This window comes from Vulpes vulpes, chromosome 1 (genome assembly GCF_048418805.1).
Source record: "Vulpes vulpes isolate BD-2025 chromosome 1, VulVul3, whole genome shotgun sequence".
Classification (NCBI taxonomy): Eukaryota; Metazoa; Chordata; class Mammalia; order Carnivora; family Canidae; genus Vulpes; species Vulpes vulpes.
In genome coordinates, this window is record NC_132780.1 from 9,102,643 (window position 1) to 9,111,510 (window position 8,868).

Genomic DNA, 8,868 nt, shown 5'->3' on the forward strand with positions numbered 1-8,868 from the left:
TGGTTCCACGCAGACACTGGGTTCTACTTCCTGGAGAATTATTTGTTTTCTGGGAGGTCTTTTTGCCCCAGGAAGGGACTGGCTGGGGGTGCCTATGTGGCTGTCGGTCAAGTGTCTGCCTTTGGCTCAGATCATGATCTCGGGGTCCTGGGGCTGCACCCCACATTGGGCTTCCTAGTCAGTGGGGAGTCTGCTTCTCCCTCTCCTCTGCCCCTCCCCTACTCATGTGCTCATGTGAGTGCGTGTGCATGTGCACAGGCTCTCTCTTCTTTCAAATAAATACATACAAATCTAAAAAGAAAAGGAAAGAGAAGGGGAAAGGAGAGAAGGGAAGGGAAGGGGAGGGGAGGGGAGGGGAGGGGAGGGGAGGGGAGGAGAGGAGAGGAGAGGAGAGGAGAGGAGAGGAGAGGAGAGGAGAGGAGAGGAGAGGAGAGGAGAGGAGAGGCTGCATGAACAGGCTTTGGGGAACTCTATGCCTGCCATCACCCCAGAATCTACGTGGGACAGGAGCTTAGGTGGTACACGGAGAGCAGAGAAGAGAATGCCGAGAGATGGGTGGGCTTTCTGAGATGGGATCTGTTCCTGCAGTGGAGCTGGCCTGACCCATGCCCTGTTCTTATCCCAGTGCTAGGACTCATTGTTTGCTGGGGAGTTTCCCTAGCAGCTGCAAAGCCTAGGCGCCCTCTTGGACAACACTGCAGCAGCTGCTGCCCCCAGGACTCCTTCTCTTATCACCACGGTCCCGGGCCTCTGGGTGGCCTGGGTGGGTGGGGGATCTGGCATCCCCGACTCCGGGCAGGTTCCCAGAGGGAGAGATAAAGGTTCAGAGTTGAATGGGACCCAAAGTCAACCAGGAAAATGAAACGAGCAAACAAGAGACTGGATGAAAGCCAGGGATGTCCAGAAACAGGCAGGGGGTAGGAGGGGAGGCTCATGGGAGTGGGAGTTTCAGGAGAAGCAGGGCCTGCATCCCTGAGGTAAATGAAGGACCGGGAGGAAGGGCTGCTGGGATTCCTGAGAAGAAAGCAGCTATTGCAAACCAATGTGCAAATCTTCTAAGCCAGGTGTCCTGTTGTGGTCTGAGACACTCAGAGAAATGAGGGGCTGGGGGCAGAGAACTAGGCTGAGCCTCAGGGGTGATCGCGCCCCTCCAATTACCTCTAAGCCTTAAGGTCTCCCCTTGATTGACGCCAGAGAGAAGCCTTTGCCTCTTCAAAATCCACTGCCGTCCTTTGCAGACAGAGTCCCTAGAAGTGGGGTGGTAGTGGGGAAATCTCACCATTGAATATTTTGGATTTGACATCCCTTGGGACTGTCTTCTCACTCTTTTCAGGGCCCAATGGGGTGTATGTGTGTGTGTACGAGTGTACGTGTGTGTTGACACATCCTGTGGCCTATTCTATCACAGCTATTATCAGAGCTGTGAGAACCCCATATCTAGGGTTCTCAGTGGGGAAATCCCACACTTCCTTATGGTCAGAGAAACACATCCATCACACCCCCTCGAATCCTCACTCTGAGCCCAAACAGGGGTGTTCGTGAACCTGAGCTTCCTGGCCTCTCCCTGTGGCAGGATCTGGGGGGGCGGCAGCTCTGCACTAGTCATACCACTGGAGACCTCTGGGACCCTCAGGCTTGTCTGGGCTGTGCAAACCTTGGGCACAGCTGGAGAAAATGTACTCTCTGCAGCTAAATGCAGATTTGCTGGCAATTTTTAAAATTATTTATTTATTCATGAGAGATATAGGTAGAAAGGCAGAGACATAGGCAGAGGGAGAAGCAGGTTCCCTGTGGGGAGCCTGATGCAGGACTGGATCCCAAGACCCCAGGATCACAACCTGAGCCAAAGGCAGATGCTCAACCACTGAGCCACCCAGGTGTCCCTGCTGGCACGTTTTTTACTGCATTCCTTCATGATCTGGGTCCTACAAGGATTCCCTCCCCCACCTTGGGGAATCCCTCCATCTTGCACAAGCTGCCACTAACCTCCCTTGATCTTGGCACTCCCCCGCCCAATACCCTTCCATGCTTCCCTGTCCTTGTGAACCCAAGTCCACACTGTTGGCAGGATTATCTCCATTTGCTCCTACCTTCTCCCTGGCCATTGTGTGCGTCATTCCTCCTACTTGGAGCGTCCTTCTTGCTATTCTACTTGCAATCTCTGCATCTGGAATCCAGACCTCCTTTTTGCGTGGCTTATTTCCCAAGAACCCAAGCTAAGGCTAATCTGTTTTATTCCTCTACATGGCACTGACTACTTGCTCCCTTGCTTAACGGAGATCCCCCCTCCTTTTTTCCCACACTTGAGATTGAGAGTCCTACTGCATCTATAGTCCCACTAATCTCTCCTCCATTTGCCACAATCTGGCCTCCATCCTCACCAAAACTTTTTGCTGAGCCTTCTTATTGGCCACTTGGTTCCAGCTTCTTCAGTTACGTTTGATACAAACACTTTTTCTTTGAGAATGTCTAATGTCCAGGGCGCCTGACTGACTCAGTTGATGGAGAATGGGACTCTTCATCTCAGGCTTGTGGGTTTGAGTCCCACATTAGGTGTAAAGATTACTTACAAATAAAATCTTTTTAAAAAAGGGTGCCTGGGTAGCTCAGTAGTTGAGCATCTGCCTTTGGCTCAGGTCATGACCCTGGGGTCCTGGGATTGAGTCCCACATGGGGATCCCTGCAGGGAGCCTGCTTCTCCCTCTGCCTATGTCTCTGCTTCTCTCTGTGTGTCTCTCATGAATGGATAAATAACATTTTCAAAAAAATCCATTCATCTCAATCTTAGTCCTGACAATAAATAGAATTCCTTTCCAAAGATTTCCCTTCACAAACCTATAACTTTCCTTTGCATTCAGATTTTGTCCCAAACCATTTCTCTCAAACAACCAGTCTTATCCAGGGCAAAATTACCTTATTTTATCTTCAACAAAAATGCAATCCCATTCCTTATACCTTTTTTAAAAAACGTATCTCCTACTTTTCTATATACAGAGTTGCTTCCCTTATTCCCATCAGTCTTAAAGTCTATACTTACTTATTTAGTTTTGGGTAAAATCTCTTTTGAAACTGCCACAGGCTGTTGGCAATGCATTCAGAATCCACCTTTTAAAACTTGATTTAATGCAATATCTTGCATTTGTAACATCTCACAAGGAGTTCTTTTCTCAGAGTCCTCTCTGAGTCCTTCTTACTCCGGCCTGGCGATCCCCCTGCTGCTCCAGCCTGTGCTATCTGACAGGCCAAGCCTGAACTGGGTGACCTGGCTTCTCATCATCGCTCCTCCATTCAGTACCCACCTCCTCATCATCCCACATGTCGCTATTTCAGGTGTCAGGGTCCCACTCAGGCCCAGCAGAAGCCATACCCTAAGTGCATTTTCCTAGCCTTTACCTTCCCTCTCTTCTTATACTTGGCCACCAAATGGCATCCTTTTCTGCCACATGCTGGCAGGTGTGGACTTGGTCAGAAAGAACAGAAGTCTGACATTGAAGCATAGCCATTCTAGATTGCCAATCGGCTACCTCCTTTTCCAAATTTTGGTTTTTCCTCCTGGTACTCATCACGATGTTTTGCTATCATTCACCTATATGCCATTAACAAACACTATTCCTGGCTAGCTAGGAACAACACATCATCTTTCCCAGTCACAGTCCACAAAGTGCCCATGAGCTGCAGCTCAGCTGACTTCAATTTACCTTCCCATCGTTCACACAGATCCGCCCGCTTAGGCCATCCTTTTGCCAGCAAGCAAAACTGTGGGTCCTCCCACCCGGGAATATCACCTTTAGTGTGGGGGCTTCCTTGTCGAGAAACAGTAAAGGTATGTGGTGAATCCTGCCGACTACACCAATTATGTCCTAAATAAAAGATTCACGGCGATTCACAGAAAAGATTCTGTACCCTCAAGTTTCGAAGGGGAAAAACACTTGATTAATATAAAAATTTAATAGAGGGACACCTGAGTGGCTCAGTGGTTGAGTGTCTGCCTTTGGCTCAGGGCAATGATCCCGGGGTCCTGGAAGCAAGTCCCACATCAGGCTCCCTGTAGGGAGCCTGATTCTCCCTCTGCCTGTGTCTCTGCCTCTCTCTGTGTGTCTCTCATGAATAAATGAATAAAACCTTAAAAAAAAAAAGTTTAACAGAAACAGAAAGAAGAGAAGGTAAATCTGGACATAGACAAGGGTAATTAGTAAGCAATTAAAGACACTAAAACAGAGTTACATCAAATTGGGTACTTAGAACATTTGACTTCACTAGATGGGGAAGCCCCCTGGAGACAGCCAGGCTGGAGTTGTGGCTGAGAGGGCTGGACACTGGACCAAGCATCCTCCGCCTCAGGTGTGACTTCCAACTGACCATCCCCATAAGGCCAGATTTATAGGGCAAATCATGGGGTCTGAAATTAAACATTTGTTCATGGTATGCCTGGGTGACTCAGTGGTTAGCCATCTGCCTTCAGCTCAGGGTCTGATCCCAGGATCAGGGATCGAGTCCCGTATGGGGCTCCCTGTGAGGAGTCTGCTTCTCCCTCTGCCTGTGTGTGTCTGCCTCTCTGTATGTGTGTCTCTTATGAATAAATAAATAAATCTTAAAGAAAAAAATTTGTTCACCTATGCACAGGTTGGAGTGAGGTACATTTCTATGCTATCACGTCTTTACATATTCAAGGGCCCTGAGCTAGGTGTGCTTGCCTCCCTTCCCAGATTCCATCCTGGGGGGCCAGCTCCGCCTGGAGCCAGAGGGGATGCAAGGCAACATTTATAGCTCCAGGTGTCCAGACCAGAAGAGCCAGTTCTGACCTGGAGGCCAGCTATGGTCAACTAACCAGGCTCCCAAGGTCACTCATGCAGCATGAGCCTGTTTGTGCAGGTTGGGGTGGTCAGTTATGCAGGACACGTCACAGAAACCTCCAGCCACACAATACAGTGCACAAATCATAAATGATACAGCTCATTGAGTTATCTCAAAATGAATACACCCTCATAACCTTCACTCAGCTCAAGAAAGAGAATATTTCCAGCATCCCAGAGATCCTCTTCATGCTTTTTCCTAATTGCTATCCACTCCCTCTTCCCATAGGGAGCCACTATTTTGGCTTCTAATACCACAGATTGTTATTTAGCTTGTTTAAAATTTTTGCCTAAAGGGAATCATACATCTGTGTTGTTTTGTGACTGGCTGCTTGTACTGGGTGCTATCCTGGTGCACATAACCATAGTTCATTTTCATTGCCATATGGAACCCACTTGTATAAAAATCACCACATAGGTCTCTGCCTCTCTCTCTCTCTCTCATGAATAAATAAATAAAATCTTTAAAAAAATAAAAAATAAAAATCACCACATACTTGTCCATTCTACTGTTGATGGGCATTTGGATTGTTTCCAGTTTGGGCTAATAGATACTATCTTTTGGTGCATAAGTGCACCGTTTCCATTAGGATGTGCTGTGGAGTGTCTAAGGGTTAGAATCACTAAATCATTGGGCTCAGCTTTAGTAGACGCTATCAAATGCACTGCAATTTCAACTCCAATGGTCAGTGTGTGACCATTCTGGTTGCTCCACAGCAATACTCGACTCAGTCTTGTTAGATTTTATAACAAAGTCATGTTAGCAATTCTTGAAGTGTAGTGGTATTGAGTTGTGGTTTTATTCTGCATTTCCTGGATTATCAGGGACGTTTAGTGCTTTTTGATAGATTTCTTGGCCACTTGGATCTCCTGTTTTTTTTTTTTTTAAGATTTTATTTATTTATGAGAGAGAAAGAGAGAGAGAGAGAGAGAGAGAGAGAGAGAAAGGCAGACACAGGCAGAGGGAGAAGCAGGCTCCATGCAGGGAGCCCGATGTGGGACTCGATCCCGGGTCTCCAGGATCAGGCCCTGGGCTGAAGGCGGCGCTAAACCTCTGAGCCACCCGGGCTGCCCTGGATCTCCTGTTTTGATTTGTGATTTCAGCAATGTGCTTTTTCAAGTCTCTTACCAGTTTTTGTTTTGGGTTGCCTATCCACATCTTGATCTGTAGGAGTTCTTTGTATATTCTGGATACAAATAATTTATTGGTTACCTGTTTTGCAAATACTTTTGTGGGTCTGAGGAATTGATCCATTTCATGTTAACTGTGAAATTTGTGAGTATAAAATTGTTTGTAGTACCCTCCTAACGTTTTAATGGATGTAGGTCTGTGTTGATATACCATCTTTCATTCTTGATATTAGTAATTTGTGGCTTCTCTTTTATGTTTGTCAAGCTGGCTAGATGTTTATTAATTTTATTGATCTTTTCAAATAACCAGCTTTTTGTTTCATTGATTTTCTCTTGTTATGATCCTCTTCTCAATTTTATTAATTTGTGCTCTTCATTGTTTCTTTCCTTCTGATTGATTTATTTTGGTGTTTGGTTTTTTGGGTAGGAGCTTGGATTTTTGGTTTGAGACTTTCCTATTTTTCTAATATAAGCATTCAGTGCTTACAAATATGCTCTCCAGCACTGCTTTAGTTGCATCTCATGAATTTTGATATGTTGTATTTTCATTTGCATTTAATTCTACGTATTTAAAAAAAAATTTCTTGAGACTTCCTCCTTGACCCATGGGTTATTTATTTATTTATTTTTGTGTGAGAGAGAATGCTAAGCAAGGGAGTCTGATGCGGAACTTGATCCCAGGGCCGTGGGATCATGACCTGAGCTGAAGGCAGACACTTAACCAACTGGGCCACCCAGCCATTCAACCCACAGCTGTTTTAGAAGTTAGTTAACACCCATGTAACTGGAGATTTTTGTCTTTCTGTTATTGATTTCTAGCTGATTCCATTATGGTCAGAGAACATACTCCATATAATTTCCATTTTTTTCATTTTGTTATGGTTTGTGTTATTACCCAATGTATGTTTTCTTTTGGTAAATGTTCCATGTATTCTTGGAAAGAATGTGCATACTGCCTTGTTGGATGGGGTGTTCTATAATTGTCAATTAGATCCTGTTGATTGGTGGTGGTGTTATTCAGTTCTTCTGTATTTTTGCTTATTTTCTCTCTAGTAGCTCTATGAATTGACAAGAATAAGTTTTGAGTTTCCTAACTATAATCGCAGATTTGTCTATTTCGCCTTTTAGTTCTCTTTATAAGATTTTATGTATGTATGGATTGATTGATTGATTGAGAGAGAGTGTACAAAGGAGAATTTCAGGCAGACTCCAAGCTGAGCATGGAGCCCCACACGGGGCTCAATTTCACAACCCTGAGATCACGACCTGAGTGGAAATTAACAGTTGGATGCTTAATGACCAAGCCACTTCCCTTACCTTTACTTCCCCCAACCCCAAAGTTTATAATCAGTTGTCCCTCAAAATCCTGGGGCAGTAGGCAGAAACAGTCAGCAGCTCTTGCTCCCCACACGTCCTGTCCTCATGCTTTAATAAAACCACCATTTTGTACCAAAGATGTCTCAAGAATTCTTTCACAGCTATCAGCTCCAGCCCTCACCAACATTCTAAAACTGCAACAACAGGGGCCCATGAGGAATGTCCTTCAAATTTTATGGCCATGGAAGTACTTGATGATCCAGTAGGGGCCAATCCATTTTAGAGTTAAATCCCCTGCTGTGTTAGACTTCCAATCCTTTATATGGGGTGGGTTGCCAGTGACTGTCTGGTTAGGTTTAGGGAGGATAATGATGTGGAAATGTTGGGGTTCAGAGTCAATGGCCAAGAAAGAATTCTTGAGATGTCTTTGGTGCAAAAAGGTAGTTTTATTATAGCAAGGGGACAGGACCCATGGGCAGAAAGTGCTGCACTGGGGTTATGAGGAGTGGCCAATTATATACTTTGGAGTTAGGAGAGGTAAAGATATAGGGACACTAAATAAGACTCATAAGGTCCTGGAGCCCTAGCTATTGTCAAGCTAAGGTTTTTTTCCCTCTAGCAAAGCATTAACATTAAGATAGTTGGGAGCTTCCTGTAGGAACATGATACTTTGCTTGCCTCAAGTATTTGTCAATGGGCTGCAGGTTATAAGGAAATTTAATTTTATCTACATTTCCTTCTTGCCTTTGTTGTCCATATCAATATGGTCTGCATATTTGCTTAGAGATTTATTAATTAACCCAGCCTCAAGTGAATAATTTAACAGAGTATTATAGTCTCCATCTATTGATAGGTCTACAGTGAGAAAATACTATCCATATAGTAACTCAGTGGGGCTTAATCCTATTGGTTTCAGGGCAATTCTCATTTTGAGAAGCCTTACTAGTAAGAGAGACCAGTTTTCTTGAGTCTCATAACTTAAAATCTAAAATCCACAAACGTGTGTTATTAAAACATATTTTCTCCATAATCATTCTCATTTTATCAAAGGTAGCCAATCAAGACTAATTTATTTGAAAACAAGTCCAATTTTAACAAAGCTGGCCTAATTATTTATGTAAGCTCAGCAAGAATAGTAATTGATCATATAGGTCTTTTAAAATCTGCTTTGCTGATGGGGTGCCCGGGTGGCTCAGTCTGTTAAGCATCTACCTTCGGCTCCAGTCATGATCCTAGGGTCCATGGGAATGAGCCCCATGTCAGCTCCTTGGTCAGCAGGGAGTCTGCTTCTTTCCTTCCCTCCTACTTGTGCTCTCTCTCAAATAAATAAAATCTTTTTTAAAAAATCTGTTTTGTTGGAACTTTTTATAAGGAATCTCTAGATTGAACTTTTAGTAGCCCCAAGGCCAGAAGTCAAGCCAAATATTTGCCATCAGACCTGCCTGCAATACTTTCAGATTTAAGCGAATTCTTCTTCTCGGGGTCCCCAAAATATCCTGAGGTTCCTGCACCTGCCAGAAATGACATTCTTTCTTCACCTGGTAAGGCTTCTGGGGACTTTGTAAGC